Consider the following 20,682-nt stretch of genomic DNA (forward strand, 5'->3'; position numbering starts at 1 on the left):
CACAGGAGAGGATTAGATACACGGCTGAGCAGGCAGTATCACACAGGAGAGGATTAGATACACGGCTCAGCAGACTGTATCACACAGGATACGATTAGATACACGGCTCAGCAGACAGTATCATACAGGAGATGATTAGATACATGGCTCAGCAGACAGTATCACACAGGATAGGATTAGATACACGGCTCAGCAGTCAGTATCACACAGGAGAGGATTAGATACACGGCTCAGCAGACAGTATCACACAGGATAGGATTAGATACACGGCTCAGCAGACAGTATCACACAGGAGAGGATTAGATACACGGCTCAGCAGACAGTATCACACAGGATAGGATTAGATACACGGCTCAGCAGTCAGTATCACACAGGAGACGATTAGATACACTGCTCAGCAGACAGTATCACACAGGATAGGATTAGATACACGGCTCGGCAGACGGTATCACACAGGATAGGATTAGATACACGGCTCAGCAGACAGTATCACACAGGAGAGGATTAGATACACGGCTCAGCAGACAGTATCACACAGGAGAGGATTAGATACACAGCTCAGCAGACAGTATCACAGAGGAGAGGATTAGATACACGGCTCAGCAGTCAATATCACACAGGAGAGGATTAGATACACAGCTCAGCAGACAGTATCACACAGGAGAGGATTAGATACACGGCTCAGCAGTCAGTATCACACAGGAGAGGATTAGATACACGGCTCAGCAGACAGTATCACACAGGATAGGATTAGATACACGGCTCAGCAGACAGTATCACACAGGATAGGATTAGATACACGGCTCAGCAGACAGTATCACACAGGATAGGATTAGATACACGGCTCAGCAGACAGTATCACACAGGATAGGATTAGATACACGGCTCAGCAGACAGTATCACACAGGAGAGGATTAGATACACGGCTCAGCAGACAGTATCACACAGGATAGGATTAGATACACGGCTCAGCTGACAGTATCACACAGGAGAGGATTAGATACACGGCTCAGCAGACAGTATCACACAGGAGAGGATTAGATACACGGCTCAGCAGACAGTATCACACAGGAGAGGATTAGATACACGGCTCAGCAGTCAATATCACACAGGAGAGGATTAGATACACGGCTCAGCAGACAGTATCACACAGGATAGGATTAGATACACGGCTCAGCAGACAGTATCACACAGGATAGGATTAGATACACGGCTCAGCAGACAGTATCACACAGGATAGGATTAGATACACGGCTCAGCAGACAGTATCACACAGGATAGGATTAGATACACGGCTCAGCAGACAGTATCACACAGGAGAGGATTAGATACACGGCTCAGCAGACAGTATCACACAGGATAGGATTAGATACACGGCTCAGCTGACAGTATCACACAGGAGAGGATTAGATACACGGCTCAGCAGACAGTATCACACAGGAGAGGATTAGATACACGGCTCAGCAGACAGTATCACACAGGAGAGGATTAGATACAAGGCTCAGCAGACAGTATCATACAGGAGAGGATTAGATACACGGCTCAGCAGACAGTATCACACAGGATAGGATTAGATACACAGCTCAGCAGACCGTATCACACAGGATAGGATTAGATACACGGCTCAGCACACAGTATCACACAGGATAGGATTAGATACACGGCTCAGCAGACAGTATCACACAGGAGAGGATTAGATACACGGCTCAGCAGACAGTATCACACCGGATAGGATTAGATACACGGCTCAGCTGACAGTATCACACAGGAGAGGATTAGATACACGGCTCAGCAGACAGTATCACACAGGAGAGGATTAGATACACGGCTCAGCAGACAGTATCACACAGGAGAGGATTAGATACACGGCTCAGCAGACAGTATCACACAGGAGAGGATTAGATACACGGCTCAGCAGACAGTATCACACAGGAGAGGATTAGATACAAGGCTCAGCAGACAGTATCATACAGGAGAGGATTAGATACACGGCTCAGCAGACAGTATCACACAGGATAGGATTAGATACACAGCTCAGCAGACCGTATCACACAGGATAGGATTAGATACACGGCTCAGCAGACAGTATCACTCAGGATAGGATTAGATACAGGGCTCAGCAGACAGTATCACATAGGAGAGGATTAGATACACGGCTCAGCAGACAGTATCACACAGGAGAGGATTAGATACATGGCTCAGCAGACAGTATCACACAGGAGAGGATTAGATACACAGCTCAGCAGACAGTATCACACACTATAGGATTAGATACACGTCTCAGCAGACAGTATCACACAGGAGAGGATTAGATACACGGCTCAGCAGACAGTATCACACAGGATAGGATTAGATACACGGCTCAGCAGACAGTATCACACAGGAGAGGATTAGATACACGGCTCAGCAGACAGTATCACACAGGAGAGGATTAGATACACGGCTGAGCAGGCAGTATCACACAGGAGAGGATTAGATACACGGCTCAGCAGACTGTATCACACAGGATACGATTAGATACACGGCTCAGCAGACAGTATCATACAGGAGAGGATTAGATACACGGCTCAGCAGACAGTATCACACAGGATAGGATTAGATACACGGCTCAGCAGTCAGTATCACACAGGAGAGGATTAGATACACGGCTCAGCAGACAGTATCACACAGGATAGGATTAGATACACGGCTCAGCAGACAGTATCACACAGGAGACGATTAGATACACTGCTCAGCAGACAGTATCACACAGGATAGGATTAGATACACGGCTCGGCAGACGGTATCACACAGGATAGGATTAGATACACGGCTCAGCAGACAGTATCACACAGGAGAGGATTAGATACACAGCTCAGCAGACAGTATCACAGAGGAGAGGATTAGATACACGGCTCAGCAGTCAATATCACACAGGAGAGGATTAGATACACGGCTCAGCAGTCAGTATCACACAGGAGAGGATTAGATACACGGCTCAGCAGTCAATATCACACAGGAGAGGATTAGATACACGGCTCAGCAGACAGTATCACACAGGATAGGATTAGATACACGGCTCAGCAGACAGTATCACACAGGATAGGATTAGATACACGGCTCAGCAGACAGTATCACACAGGATAGGATTAGATACACGGCTCAGCAGACAGTATCACACAGGATAGGATTAGATACACGGCTCAGCAGACAGTATCACACAGGAGAGGATTAGATACACGGCTCAGCAGACAGTATCACACAGGATAGGATTAGATACACGGCTCAGCTGACAGTATCACACAGGAGAGGATTAGATACACGGCTCAGCAGACAGTATCACACAGGAGAGGATTAGATACACGGCTCAGCAGACAGTATCACACAGGAGAGGATTAGATACACGGCTCAGCAGTCAATATCACACAGGAGAGGATTAGATACACGGCTCAGCAGACAGTATCACACAGGATAGGATTAGATACACGGCTCAGCAGACAGTATCACACAGGATAGGATTAGATACACGGCTCAGCAGACAGTATCACACAGGATAGGATTAGATACACGGCTCAGCAGACAGTATCACACAGGATAGGATTAGATACACGGCTCAGCAGACAGTATCACACAGGAGAGGATTAGATACACGGCTCAGCAGACAGTATCACACAGGAGAGGATTAGATACATGGCTCAGCAGACAGTATCACACAGGAGAGGATTAGATACAAGGCTCAGCAGACAGTATCACACAGGAGAGGATTAGATACACGGCTCAGCAGACAGTATCACACAGGATAGGATTAGATACACAGCTCAGCAGACCGTATCACACAGGATAGGATTAGATACACGGCTCAGCAGACAGTATCACACAGGATAGGATTAGATACACGGCTCTGCAGACAGTATCACACAGGAGAGGATTAGATACACGGCTCAGCAGACAGTATCACACAGGATAGGATTAGATACACGGCTCAGCTGACAGTATCACACAGGAGAGGATTAGATACACGGCTCAGCAGACAGTATCACACAGGAGAGGATTAGATACACAGCTCAGCAGACAGTATCACACAGGAGAGGATTAGATACACGGCTCAGCAGACAGTATCACACAGGAGAGGATTAGATACACGGCTCAGCAGACAGTATCACACAGGAGAGGATTAGATACACGGCTCAGCAGACAGTATCACACAGGAGAGGATTAGATACACGGCTCAGCAGACAGTATCACACAGGAGAGGATTAGATACAAGGCTCAGCAGACAGTATCACACAGGAGAGGATTAGATACACGGCTCAGCAGACAGTATCACACAGGATAGGATTAGATACACAGCTCAGCAGACCGTATCACACAGGATAGGATTAGATACACGGCTCAGCAGACAGTATCACTCAGGATAGGATTAGATACAGGGCTCAGCAGACAGTATCACATAGGAGAGGATTAGATACACGGCTCAGCAGACAGTATCACACAGGAGAGGATTAGATACACGGCTCAGCAGACAGTATCACACAGGAGAGGATTAGATACACGGCTCAGCAGACAGTATCACACAGGATAGGATTAGATACACGGCTCAGCAGACAGTATCACACAGGAGAGGATTAGATACACAGCTCAGCAGACAGTTTCACACAGGATAGGATTAGATACACGGCTCAGCAGACAGTATCACACAGGAGAGGATTAGATACACGGCTCAGCAGACAGTATCACACAGGAGAGGATTAGATACACGGCTCAGCAGACAGTATCACACAGGAGAGGATTAGATACACGTCTCAGCAGACAGTATCACACAGGATAGGATTAGATAAACGGCTCAGCAGACAGTATCACACAGGAGAGGATTAGATACACGGCTCAGCAGTCAGTATCACACTGGATAGGATTAGATACACGGCTCAGCAGACAGTATCACACAGGAGAGGATTAGATACAGGGCTCAGCAGACAGTATCACACAGGATAGGATTAGATACACGGCTCAGCAGTCAGTATCACACTGGATAGGATTAGATACACGGCTCAGCAGACAGTATCACACAGGAGAGGATTAGATACAGGGCTCAGCAGACAGTATCACACAGGATAGGATTAGATACACAGCTCAGCAGACAGTATCACACAGGAGAGTATTAGATACACGGCTCAGCAGACAGTATCACACAGGAGAGGATTAGATACACGGCTCAGCAGACAGTATCACACAGGAGAGGATTAGATACACGGCTCAGCAGACAGTATCACACAGGAGAGGATTAGATACACGGCTCAGCAGACAGTATCACACAGGAGAGGATTAGATACACGGCTCAGCAGACAGTATCACACAGGAGAGGATTAGATACACGGCTCAGCAGACGGTATCACACAGGAGAGGATTAGATACACGGCTCAGCAGACAGTATCACACAGGATAGGATTAGATACACGGCTCAGCAGACAGTATCACACAGGAGAGGATTAGATACACAGCTCATCAGACAGTATCACACATGAGAGGATTAGATACAAGGCTCAGCAGTCAGTATCACACAGGAGAGGATTAGATACACAGCTCAGCAGACAGTATCACACAGGAGAGGATTAGATACATGGCTCAGCAGACAGTATCACACAGGAGAGGATTAGATACACGGCTCAGCAGACAGTATTACACAGGAGAGGATTAGATACACGGCTCAGCAGACAGTATCACACAGGAGAGGATTAGATACACGGCTCAGCAGACAGTATCACACAGGAGAGGATTAGATACACGGCTCAGCAGACAGTATCACACAGGAGAGGATTAGATACACGGCTCAGCAGACAGTAACACACAGGAGAGGATTAGATACACAGCTCAGCAGACAGTATCACACAGGAGAGGATTAGATACACGGCTCAGCAGACAGTATCACACAGGAGAGGATTAGATACAGGGCTCAGCAGACAGTATCACACAGGATAGGATTAGATACACAGCTCAGCAGACAGTATCACACAGGAGAGTATTAGATACACGGCTCAGCAGACAGTATCACACAGGAGAGGATTAGATACACGGCTCAGCAGAAAGTATCACACAGGAGAGGATTAGATACACGGCTCAGCAGACAGCATCACACAGGATAGGATTAGATACACGGCTCAGCAGACAGTATCACACAGGGGAGGATTAGATACACAGCTCATCAGACAGTATCACACATGAGAGGATTAGATACAAGGCTCAGCAGTCAGTATCACACAGGAGAGGATTAGATACACAGCTCAGCAGACAGTATCACACAGGAGAGGATTAGATACATGGCTCAGCAGACAGTATCACACAGGAGAGGATTAGATACACAGCTCAGCAGACAGTATTACACAGGAGAGGATTAGATACACGGCTCAGCAGACAGTATTACACAGGAGAGGATTAGATACACGGCTCAGCAGACAGTATCACACAGGAGAGGATTAGATACACGGCTCAGCAGACAGTATCACACAGGAGAGGATTAGATACACGGCTCAGCAGACAGTATCACACAGGATAGGATTAGATACACGGCTCAGCAGACAGTATCACACAGGAGAGGATTAGATACACGGCTCAGCAGACAGTATCACACAGGAGAGGATTAGATACACGGCTCAGCAGACAGTATCACACAGGATAGGATTAGATACACGGCTCAGCAGACAGTATCACACAGGAGAGGATTAGATACACGGCTCAGCAGACAGTATCACACAGGAGAGGATTAGATACACGGCTCAGCAGACAGTATCACACAGGAGAGGATTAGATACACGGCTCAGCAGACAGTATCACACAGGAGAGGATTAGATACACGGCTCAGCAGACAGTAACACACAGGAGAGGATTAGATACACGGCTCAGCAGACAGTATCACACAGGAGAGGATTAGATACAGGGCTCAGCAGACAGTATCACACAGGAGAGGATTAGATACACGGCTCAGCAGACAGTATCACACAGGATAGGATTAGATACACTGCTCAGCAGACAGTATCACATAGGATACGATTAGATACACGGCTCAGCAGACAGTATCACACAGGAGAGGATTAGATACACGGCTCAGCAGACAGTATCACACAGGAGAGGATTAGATACACAGCTCAGCAGACAGTATCACACAGGAGAGGATTAGATACACGGCTCAGCAGACAGTATCACACAGGAGAGGATTAGATACACGGCTCAGCAGACAGTATCACACAGGAGAGGATTAGATACACAGCTCAGCAGATAGTATCACACAGGAGAGGATTAGATACACGGCTCAGCAGACAGTATCACACAGGATAGGATTAGATACACGGCTCAGCAGACAGTATCACACAGGAGAGGATTAGATACACGGCTCAGCAGACAGTATCACACAGGATAGGATTAGATACACGGCTCAGCAGACAGTATCACACAGGATAGGATTAGATACACGGCTCAGCAGACAGTATCACACAGGAGAGGATTAGATACACGGCTCAGCAGACAGTATCACACAGGAGAGGATTAGATACACGGCTCAGCAGACAGTATCACACAGGAGAGGATTAGATACACAGTTCAGCAGACAGTATCACACAGGAGAGGATTAGATACACGGCTCAGCAGACAGTATCACACAGCATAGGATTAGATACACGGCTCAGCAGACAGTATCACACAGGAGAGGATTAGATACACGGCTCAGCAGACAGTATCACACAGGAGAGGATTAGATACACGGCTCAGCAGACAGTATCACACAGGATAGGATTAGATACACGGCTCAGCAGTCAGTATCACACAGGATAGGATTAGATACACGGCTCAGCAGACAGTATCACACAGGAGAGGATTAGATACACGGCTCAGCAGACAGTATCACACAGGATAGGATTAGATACACGGCTCAGCAGACAGTATCACACAGGAGAGGATTAGATACACGGCTCATCAGGCAGTATCACACAGGAGAGGATTAGATACACGGCTCAGCAGTCAGTATCACACAGGATCGGATTAGATACACGGCTCAGCAGACAGTATCACACAGGATAGGATTAGATACACGGCTCAGCAGACAGTATCACACAGGAGAGGATTAGATACACGGCTCAGCAGACAGTATCACACAGGATAGGATTAGATACACAGCTCAACAGACAGTATCACACAGGAGAGGATTAGATACACGGCACAGCAGACACTATAACACAGGAGAGGATTAGATACACGGCTCAGCAGACAGTATCACACAGGAGAGGATTAGATACACAGCTCAGCAGACAGTATCACACACTATAGGATTAGATACACGGCTCAGCAGACTGTATCACACAGGATAGGATTAGATACACGTCTCAGCAGACAGTATCACACAGGAGAGGATTAGATACACAGCTCAGCAGACAGTATCACACACTATAGGATTAGATACACAGCTCAGCAGACAGTATCACACACTATAGGATTAGATACACGTCTCAGCAGACAGTATCACACAGGAGAGGATTAGATACACGGCTCAGCAGACAGTATCACACAGGATAGGATTAGATACACGGCTCAGCAGACAGTATCACACAGGAGAGGATTAGATACACGGCTCAGCAGACAGTATCACACAGGAGAGGATTAGATACACGGCTCAGCAGGCAGTATCACACAGGAGAGGATTAGATACACGGCTCAGCAGACTGTATCACACAGGATACGATTAGATACACGGCTCAGCAGACAGTATCACACAGGATAGGATTAGATACACGGCTCAGCAGTCAGTATCACACAGGAGACGATTAGATACACGGCTCAGCAGACGGTATCACACAGGATAGGATTAGATACACGGCTCAGCAGACAGTATCACACAGGATAGGATTAGATACACGGCTCAGCAGACAGTATCACACAGGATAGGATTAGATACACGGCTCAGCAGACGGTATCACACAGGATAGGATTAGATACACGGCTCAGCAGTCAGTATCACACAGGAGACGATTAGATACACGGCTCAGCAGACGGTATCACACAGGATAGGATTAGATACACGGCTCAGCAGACAGTATCACACAGGAGAGGATTAGATACACGGCTCAGCAGACAGTATCACACAGGATAGGATTAGATACACGGCTCAGCAGACAGTATCACACAGGATAGGATTAGATACACAGCTCAGCAGACAGTATCACACAGGATAGGATTAGATACACGGCTCGGCAGACGGTATCACACAGGATAGGATTAGATACACGGCTCAGCAGACAGTATCACACAGGAGAGGATTAGATACACAGCTCAGCAGACAGTATCACAGAGGAGAGGATTAGATACACGGCTCAGCAGACAGAATCACACAGGAGAGGATTAGATACACAGCTCAGCAGACAGTATCACACAGGAGAGGATTAGATACACAGCTCAGCAGACAGTATCACACAGGAGAGGATTAGATACACGGCTCAGCAGTCAATATCACACAGGAGAGGATTAGATACACGGCTCAGCAGACAGTATCACACAGGATAGGATTAGATACACGGCTCAGCAGACAGTATCACACAGGATAGGATTAGATACACGGCTCAGCAGACAGTATCACACAGGATAGGATTAGATACACGGCTCAGCAGACAGTATCACACAGGAGAGGATTAGATACACGGCTCAGCAGACAGTATCACACAGGAGAGGATTAGATACACAGCTCAGCAGACAGTATCACACAGGAGAGGATTAGATACACGGCTCAGCAGACAGTATCACACAGGATAGGATTAGATACACGGCTCAGCTGACAGTATCACACAGGAGAGGATTAGATACACGGCTCAGCAGACAGTATCACACAGGAGAGGATTAGATACACGGCTCAGCAGTCAATATCACACAGGAGAAGATTAGATACACGGCTCAGCAGACGGTATCACACAGGAGAGGATTAGATACACGGCTCAGCAGACAGTATCATACAGGATAGGATTAGATACACGGCTCAGCAGACAGTATCACACAGGATAGGATTAGATACACGGCTCAGCAGACGGTATCACACAGGAGAGGATTAGATACACGGCTCAGCAGTCAGTATCACACAGGAGAGGATTAGATACACGGCTCAGCAGACATTATCACACAAGAGTGGATTAGATACACGGCTCAGCAGACAGTATCACACAGGATAGGATTAGATACACGGCTCAGCAGACATTATCACACAAGAGTGGATTAGATACACAGCTCAGCAGACAGTATCACACAGGAGAGGATTAGATACATGGCTCAGCAGACAGTATCACACAGGAGAGGATTAGATACACGGCTCAGCAGACAGTATCACACAGGAGAGGATTAGATACACGGCTCAGCAGACAGTATCACACAGGATAGGATTAGATACACGGCTCAGCAGAGAGTATCACACAGGATAGGATTAGATACACGGCTCAGCAGACAGTATCACACAGGATAGGATTAGATACACGGCTCAGCAGAGAGTATCACACAGGATAGGATTAGATACACGGCTCAGCAGACAGTATCACACAGGATAGGATTAGATACACGGCTCAGCAGACAGTATCACACAGGATAGGATTAGATACACGGCTCAGCAGAGAGTATCACACAGGAGAGGATTAGATACACGGCTCAGCAGACAGTATCACACAGGAGAGGATTAGATACACGGCTCAGCAGACAGTATCACACAGGATAGGATTAGATACACGGCTCAGCTGACAGTATCACACAGGAGAGGATTAGATACACGGCTCAGCAGACAGTATCACACAGGAGAGGATTAGATACACGGCTCAGCAGTCAATATCACACAGGAGAAGATTAGATACACGGCTCAGCAGACAGTATCACACAGGAGAGGATTAGATACACGGCTCAGCAGACAGTATCATACAGGATAGGATTAGATACACGGCTCAGCAGACAGTATCATACAGGATAGGATTAGATACACGGCTCAGCAGACGGTATCACACAGGAGAGGATTAGATACACGGCTCAGCAGACAGTATCACACAGGATAGGATTTGATACACGGCTCAGCAGACAGTATCACACAGGATAGGATTAGATACACGGCTCAGCAGACAGTATCACGCAGGACAGGATTAGATACACGGCTCAGCAGACGGTATCACACAGGATAGGATTAGATACACGGCTCAGCAGACGGTATCACACAGGAGAGGATTAGATACACGGCTCAGCAGTCAGTATCACACAGGAGAGGATTAGATACACGGCTCAGCAGACAGTATCACACAGGAGAGGATTAGATACACAGCTCAGCAGACAGTATCACACAGGAGAGGATTAGATACATGGCTCAGCAGACAGTATCACACAGGAGAGGATTAGATACACGGCTCAGCAGACAGTATCACACAGGAGAGGATTAGATACACGGCTCAGCAGACAGTATCACACAGGATAGGATTAGATACACGGCTCAGCAGAGAGTATCACATAGGAGAGGATTAGATACACGGCTCAGCAGACAGTATCACACAGGATAGGATTAGATACACAGCTCAGCAGACAGTATCACACAGGATAGGATTAGATACACAGCTCAGCAGACAGTATCACACAGGAGAGGATTAGATACACGGCTCAGCAGACAGTATCACACAGGATAGGATTAGATACACAGCTCAGCAGAGTATCACACAGGAGAGGATTAGATACACGGCTCAGCAGACAGTATCACACAGGAGAGGATTAGATACACGGCTCAGCAGACAGTATCACACAGGAGAGGATTAGATAAACAGCTCAGCAGACAGTATCACACAGGAGAGGATTAGATACACAGCTCAGCAGACAGTATCACACAGGATAGGATTAGATACACAGCTCAGCAGACAGTATCACACAGGAGAGGATTAGATACACGGCTCAGCAGACAGTATCACACAGGAGAGGATTAGATACACGGCTCAGCAGACAGTATCACACAGGATAGGATTAGATACATGGCTCAGCAGACAGTATCACACAGGAGAGGATTAGATACACGGCTCAGCAGACAGTATCACACAGGATGGGATTAGATACACGGCTCAGCAGACAGTATCACACAGGATGGGATTAGATACACGGCTCAGCAGACAGTATCACACAGGATGGGATTAGATACATGGCTCAGCAGACAGTATCACACAGGATGGGATTAGATACACGGCTCAGCAGATAGTATCACACAGGATAGGATTAGATACACGGCTCAGCAGACAGTATCACACAGGAGAGGATTAGATACACGGCTCAGCAGACAGTATCACACAGGATAGGATTAGATACACAGCTCAGCAGACAGTATCACACAGGAGAGGATTAGATGCAAAGCTCAGCAGACAGTATCACACAGGATAGGATTAGATACACATCTCAGCAGACAGTATCACACAGGAGAGGATTAGATACACGGCTCAGCAGACAGTATCACACAGGATGGGATTAGATACACGGCTCAGCAGACGGTATCACACAAGAGTGGATTAGATACACGGCTCAGCAGACAGTATCACACAGGATAGGATTAGATACAAGGCTCAGCAGACAGTATCACACAGGAGAGGATTAGATACACGGCTCAGCAGACAGTATCACACAGGAGAGGATTAGATACACGGCTCAGCAGACAGTATCACACAGGATAGGATTAGATACACGGCTCAGCAGAGAGTATCACACAGGATAGGATTAGATACACGGCTCAGCAGACAGTATCACACAGGATAGGATTAGATACACGGCTCAGCAGAGAGTATCACACAGGATAGGATTAGATACACGGCTCAGCAGACAGTATCACACAGGATAGGATTAGATACACGGCTCAGCAGACAGTATCACACAGGATAAGATTAGATACACGGCTCAGCAGAGAGTATCACACAGGAGAGGATTAGATACACGGCTCAGCAGACAGTATCACACAGGATAGGATTAGATACACAGCTCAGCAGACAGTATCACACAGGAGAGGATTAGATACACGGCTCAGCAGACAGTATCACACAGGAGAGGATTAGATACACGGCTCAGCAGACAGTATCACACAGGATAGGATTAGATACATGGCTCAGCAGACAGTATCACACAGGATAGGATTAGATACACAGCTCAGCAGACAGTATCACACAGGAGAGGATTAGATGCAAAGCTCAGCAGACAGTATCACACAGGATAGGATTAGATACACAGCTCAGCAGACAGTATCACACAGGAGAGGATTAGATACACGGCTCAGCAGACAGTATCACACAGGATGGGATTAGATACACGGCTCAGCAGACAGTATCACACAGGAGAGGATTAGATACACGGCTCAGCAGACGGTATCACACAGGATAGGATTAGATACACGGCTCAGCAGACAGTATCACACAGGAGAGGATTAGATACACAGCTCAGCAGACAGTATCACACAGGAGAGGATTAGATACACAGCTCAGCAGACAGTATCACACAGGATAGGATTAGATACACGGCTCAGCAGACAGTATCACACAGGAGAGGATTAGATACACGGCTCAGCAGACAGTATCACACAGGAGAGGATTAGATACACGGCTCAGCAGACAGTATCACACAGGAGAGGATTAGATACACGGCTCAGCAGTCAGTATCACACAGGAGAGGATTAGATACACGGCTCAGCAGACAGTATCACACAGGAGAGGATTAGATACACGGCTCAGCAGACAGTATCACACAGGAGAGGATTAGATACACGGCTCAGCAGACAGTATCACACAGGAGAGGATTAGATACACGGCTCAGCAGTCAGTATCACACAGGATAGGATTAGATACACGGCTCAGCAGACAGTATCACACAGGAGAGGATTAGATACACGGCTCAGCAGACAGTATCACACAGGAGAGGATTAGATACACGGCTCAGCAGACAGTATCACACAGGATAGGATTAGATACACGGCTCAGCAGACAGTATCACACAGGAGAGGATTAGATACACGGCTCAGCAGACAGTATCACACAGGAGAGGATTAGATACACGGCTCAGCAGTCAGTATCACACAGGATAGGATTAGATACACGGCTCAGCAGACAGTATCACACAGGATAGGATTAGATACACGGCTCAGCAGACAGTATCACACAGGAGAGGATTAGATACACGGCTCAGCAGACAGTATCACACAGGAGAGGATTAGATACACGGCTCAGCAGACAGTATCACACAGCATAGGATTAGATACACGGCTCAGCAGACAGTATCACACAGGAGAGGATTAGATACACGGCTCAGCAGACAGTATCACACAGGAGAGGATTAGATACACGGCTCAGCAGACAGTATCACACAGGAGAGGAATAGATACATGGCTCATCAGGCAGTATCACACAGGAGAGGATTAGATACACGGCTCAGCAGACAGTATCACACAGCATAGGATTAGATACACGGCTCAGCAGACAGTATCACACAGCATAGGATTAGATACACGGCTCAGCAGACAGTATCACACAGGAGAGGATTAGATACACGGCTCAGCAGACAGTATCACACAGGAGAGGATTAGATACACGGCTCAGCAGACAGTATCACACAGGAGAGGAATAGATACATGGCTCATCAGGCAGTATCACACAGGATAGGATTAGATACACGGCTCAGCAGTCAGTATCACACAGGATAGGATTAGATACACGGCTCAGCAGACAGTATCACACAGGAGAGGATTAGATACACGGCTCAGCAGACAGTATCACACAGGATAGGATTAGATACACGGCTCAGCAGTCAGTATCACACAGGATAGGATTAGATACACGGCTCAGCAGACAGTATCACACAGGATAGGATTAGATACACGGCTCAGCAGACAGTATCACACAGGAGAGGATTAGATACACGGCTTATCAGGCAGTATCACACAGGAGAGGATTAGATACACGGCTCAGCAGTCAGTATCACACAGGATAGGATTAGATACACGGCTCAGCAGACAGTATCACACAGGATAGGATTAGATACACGGCTCAGCAGACAGTATCACACAGGAGAGGATTAGATACACGGCTCAGCAGACAGTATCACACAGGATCGGATTAGATACACGGCTCAGCAGACAATATCACACAGGATAGGATTAGATACACAGCTCAACAGACAGTATCACACAGGAGAGGATTAGATACACGGCTCAGCAGACAGTATCACACAGGATAGGATTAGATACACGGCTCAGCAGACAGTATCACACAGGAGAGGATTAGATACACGGCTCAGCAGACAGTATCACACAGGATAGGATTAGATACACGGCTCAGCAGACAGTATCACACAGGATAGGATTAGATACACGGCTCAGCAGACAGTATCACACAGGAGAGGATTAGATACACGGCTCATCAGGCAGTATCACACAGGAGAGGATTAGATACACGGCTCAGCAGTCAGTATCACACAGGATAGGATTAGATACACGGCTCAGCAGACAGTATCACACAGGATAGGATTAGATACACGGCTCAGCAGACAGTATCACACAGGAGAGGATTAGATACACGGCTCAGCAGACAGTATCACACAGGATAGGATTAGATACACAGCTCAACAGACAGTATCACACAGGAGAGGATTAGATACACGGCTCAGCAGACACTATCACACAGGAGAGGATTAGATACACGGCTCAGCAGACAGTATCACACAGGAGAGGATTAGATACACGGCTCAGCAGACAGTATCACACAGGAGAGGATTAGATACACGGCTCAGCAGACAGTATCACACAGGAGAGGATTAGATACACAGCTCAGCAGACAGTATCACACACTATAGGATTAGATACACGGCTCAGCAGACTGTATCACACAGGATAGGATTAGATACACGTCTCAGCAGACAGTATCACACAGGATAGGATTAGATACACGGCTCAGCAGACAGTATCACACAGGAGAGGATTAGATACACGGCTCAGCAGACAGTATCACACAGGAGAGGATTAGATACACAGCTCAGCAGACAGTATCACACACTATAGGATTAGATACACAGCTCAGCAGACAGTATCACACACTATAGGATTAGATACACGGCTCAGCAGACAGTATCACACAGGAGAGGATTAGATACACGGCTCAGCAGACAGTATCACACAGGATAGGATTAGATACACGGCTCAGCTGACAGTATCACACAGGAGAGGATTAGATACACGGCTCAGCAGACAGTATCACACAGGAGAGGATTAGATACACGGCTCAGCAGACAGTATCACACAGGAGAGGATTAGATACATGGCTCAGCAGACAGTATCACACAGGAGAGGATTAGATACACGGCTCAGCAGACAGTATCACACAGGAGAGGATTAGATACAAGGCTCAGCAGACAGTATCATACAGGAGAGGATTAGATACACGGCTCAGCAGACAGTATCACACAGGATAGGATTAGATACACGGCTCAGCAGTCAGTATCACACAGGAGACGATTAGATACACTGCTCAGCAGACAGTATCACACAGGATAGGATTAGATACACGGCTCAGCAGACAGTATCACACAGGAGAGGATTAGATACACAGCTCAGCAGACAGTATCACACAGGAGAGGATTAGATACACAGCTCAGCAGACAGTATCACAGAGGAGAGGATTAGATACACGGCTCAGCAGTCAATATCACACAGGAGAGGATTAGATACACGGCTCATCAGGCAGTATCACACAGGAGAGGATTAGATACACGGCTCAGCAGTCAGTATCACACAGGATAGGATTAGATACACGGCTCAGCAGACAGTATCACACAGGATAGGATTAGATACACGGCTCAGCAGACAGTATCACACAGGAGAGGATTAGATACACGGCTCAGCAGACAGTATCACACAGGATAGGATTAGATACACGGCTCAGCAGACAGTATCACACAGGATAGGATTAGATACACAGCTCAACAGACAGTATCACACAGGAGAGGATTAGATACACGGCTCAGCAGACAGTATCACACAGGAGAGGATTAGATACACGGCTCAGCAGACAGTATCACACAGGAGAGGATTAGATACACGGCTCAGCAGACAGTATCACACAGGAGAGGATTAGATACACAGCTCAGCAGACAGTATCACACACTATAGGATTAGATACACGGCTCAGCAGACAGTATCACACAGGAGAGGATTAGATACACAGCTCAGCAGACAGTATCACACACTATAGGATTAGATACACAGCTCAGCAGACAGTATCACACACTATAGGATTAGATACACGTCTCAGCAGACAGTATCACACAGGAGAGGATTAGATACACGGCTCAGCAGACAGTATCACACAGGATAGGATTAGATACACGGCTCAGCAGACAGTATCACACAGGAGAGGATTAGATACACGGCTCAGCAGACAGTATCACACAGGAGAGGATTAGATACACGGCTGAGCAGGCAGTATCACACAGGAGAGGATTAGATACACGGCTCAGCAGACTGTATCACACAGGATACGATTAGATACACGGCTCAGCAGACAGTATCATACAGGAGAGGATTAGATACACGGCTCAGCAGACAGTATCACACAGGATAGGATTAGATACACGGCTCAGCAGACAGTATCACACAGGAGAGGATTAGATACACGGCTCAGCAGACAGTATCACACAGGATAGGATTAGATACACGGCTCAGCAGTCAGTATCACACAGGAGACGATTAGATACACTGCTCAGCAGACAGTATCACACAGGATAGGATTAGATACACGGCTCGGCAGACGGTATCACACAGGATAGGATTAGATACACGGCTCAGCAGACAGTATCACACAGGAGAGGATTAGATACACAGCTCAGCAGACAGTATCACAGAGGAGAGGATTAGATACACGGCTCAGCAGTCAATATCACACAGGAGAGGATTAGATACACAGCTCAGCAGACAGTATCACACAGGAGAGGATTAGATACACGGCTCAGCAGTCAGTATCACACAGGAGAGGATTAGATACACGGCTCAGCAGACAGTATCACACAGGATAGGATTAGATACACGGCTCAGCAGACAGTATCACACAGGATAGGATTAGATACACGGCTCAGCAGACAGTATCACACAGGATAGGATTAGATACACGGCTCAGCAGTCAGTATCACACAGGAGAGGATTAGATACACGGCTCAGCAGACAGTATCACACAGGATAGGATTAGATACACGGCTCGGCAGACGGTATCACACAGGATAGGATTAGATACACGGCTCAGCAGACAGTATCACACAGGAGAGGATTAGATACACGGCTCAGCAGACTGTATCACACAGGATACGATTAGATACACGGCTCAGCAGTCAGTATCACACAGGAGAGGATTAGATACACGGCTCAGCAGACAGTATCACACAGGATAGGATTAGATACACGGCTCAGCAGACAGTATCACACAGGAGAGGATTAGATACACGGCTCAGCAGACAGTATCACACAGGATAGGATTAGATACACGGCTCAGCAGTCAGTATCACACAGGAGACGATTAGATACACTGCTCAGCAGACAGTATCACACAGGATAGGATTAGATACACGGCTCGGCAGACGGTATCACACAGGATAGGATTAGATACACGGCTCAGCAGACAGTATCACACAGGAGAGGATTAGATACACAGCTCAGCAGACAGTATCACAGAGGAGAGGATTAGATACACGGCTCAGCAGTCAATATCACACAGGAGAGGATTAGATACACAGCTCAGCAGACAGTATCACACAGGAGAGGATTAGATACACGGCTCAGCAGTCAGTATCACACAGGAGAGGATTAGATACACGGCTCAGCAGACAGTATCACACAGGATAGGATTAGATACACGGCTCAGCAGACAGTATCACACAGGATAGGATTAGATACACGGCTCAGCAGACAGTATCACACAGGATAGGATTAGATACACGGCTCAGCAGACAGTATCACACAGGATAGGATTAGATACACGGCTCAGCAGACAGTATCACACAGGAGAGGATTAGATACACGGCTCAGCAGACAGTATCACACAGGATAGGATTAGATACACGGCTCAGCTGACAGTATCACACAGGAGAGGATTAGATACACGGCTCAGCAGACAGTATCACACAGGAGAGGATTAGATACACGGCTCAGCAGACAGTATCACACAGGAGAGGATTAGATACACGGCTCAGCAGTCAATATCACACAGGAGAGGATTAGATACACGGCTCAGCAGACAGTATCACACAGGATAGGATTAGATACACGGCTCAGCAGACAGTATCACACAGGATAGGATTAGATACACGGCTCAGCAGACAGTATCACACAGGATAGGATTAGATACACGGCTCAGCAGACAGTATCACACAGGATAGGATTAGATACACGGCTCAGCAGACAGTATCACACAGGAGAGGATTAGATACACGGCTCAGCAGACAGTATCACACAGGATAGGATTAGATACACGGCTCAGCTGACAGTATCGAACAGGAGAGGATTAGATACACGGCTCAGCAGACAGTATCACACAGGAGAGGATTAGATACACGGCTCAGCAGACAGTATCACACAGGAGAGGATTAGATACAAGGCTCAGCAGACAGTATCATACAGGAGAGGATTAGATACACGGCTCAGCAGACAGTATCACACAGGATAGGATTAGATACACAGCTCAGCAGACCGTATCACACAGGATAGGATTAGATACACGGCTCAGCAGACAGTATCACACAGGATAGGATTAGATACACGGCTCAGCAGACAGTATCACACAGGAGAGGATTAGATACACGGCTCAGCAGACAGTATCACACAGGATAGGATTAGATACACGGCTCAGCTGACAGTATCACACAGGAGAGGATTAGATACACGGCTCAGCAGACAGTATCACACAGGAGAGGATTAGATACACGGCTCAGCAGACAATATCACACAGGAGAGGATTAGATACATGGCTCAGCAGACAGTATCACACAGGAGAGGATTAGATACACGGCTCAGCAGACAGTATCACACAGGAGAGGATTAGATACAAGGCTCAGCAGACAGTATCATACAGGAGAGGATTAGATACACGGCTCAGCAGACAGTATCACACAGGATAGGATTAGATACACAGCTCAGCAGACCGTATCACACAGGATAGGATTAGATACACGGCTCAGCAGACAGTATCACTCAGGATAGGATTAGATACAGGGCTCAGCAGACAGTATCACATAGGAGAGGATTAGATACACGGCTCAGCAGACAGTATCACACAGGAGAGGATTAGATACACGGCTCAGCAGACAGTATCACACAGGAGAGGATTAGATACACAGCTCAGCAGACAGTATCACACACTATAGGATTAGATACACAGCTCAGCAGACAGTATCACACACTATAGGATTAGATACACGTCTCAGCAGACAGTATCACACAGGAGAGGATTAGATACACGGCTCAGCAGACAGTATCACACAGGATAGGATTAGATACACGGCTCAGCAGACAGTATCACACAGGAGAGGATTAGATACACGGCTCAGCAGACAGTATCACACAGGAGAGGATTAGATACACGGCTGAGCAGGCAGTATCACACAGGAGAGGATTAGATACACGGCTCAGCAGACTGTATCACACAGGATACGATTAGATAC

Source organism: Phyllobates terribilis, unplaced genomic scaffold (genome assembly GCF_046119375.1).
Source record: "Phyllobates terribilis strain yellow unplaced genomic scaffold, ASM4611937v1 Scaffold_10__3_contigs__length_209671492, whole genome shotgun sequence".
Lineage (NCBI taxonomy): Eukaryota > Metazoa > Chordata > Amphibia > Anura > Dendrobatidae > Phyllobates > Phyllobates terribilis.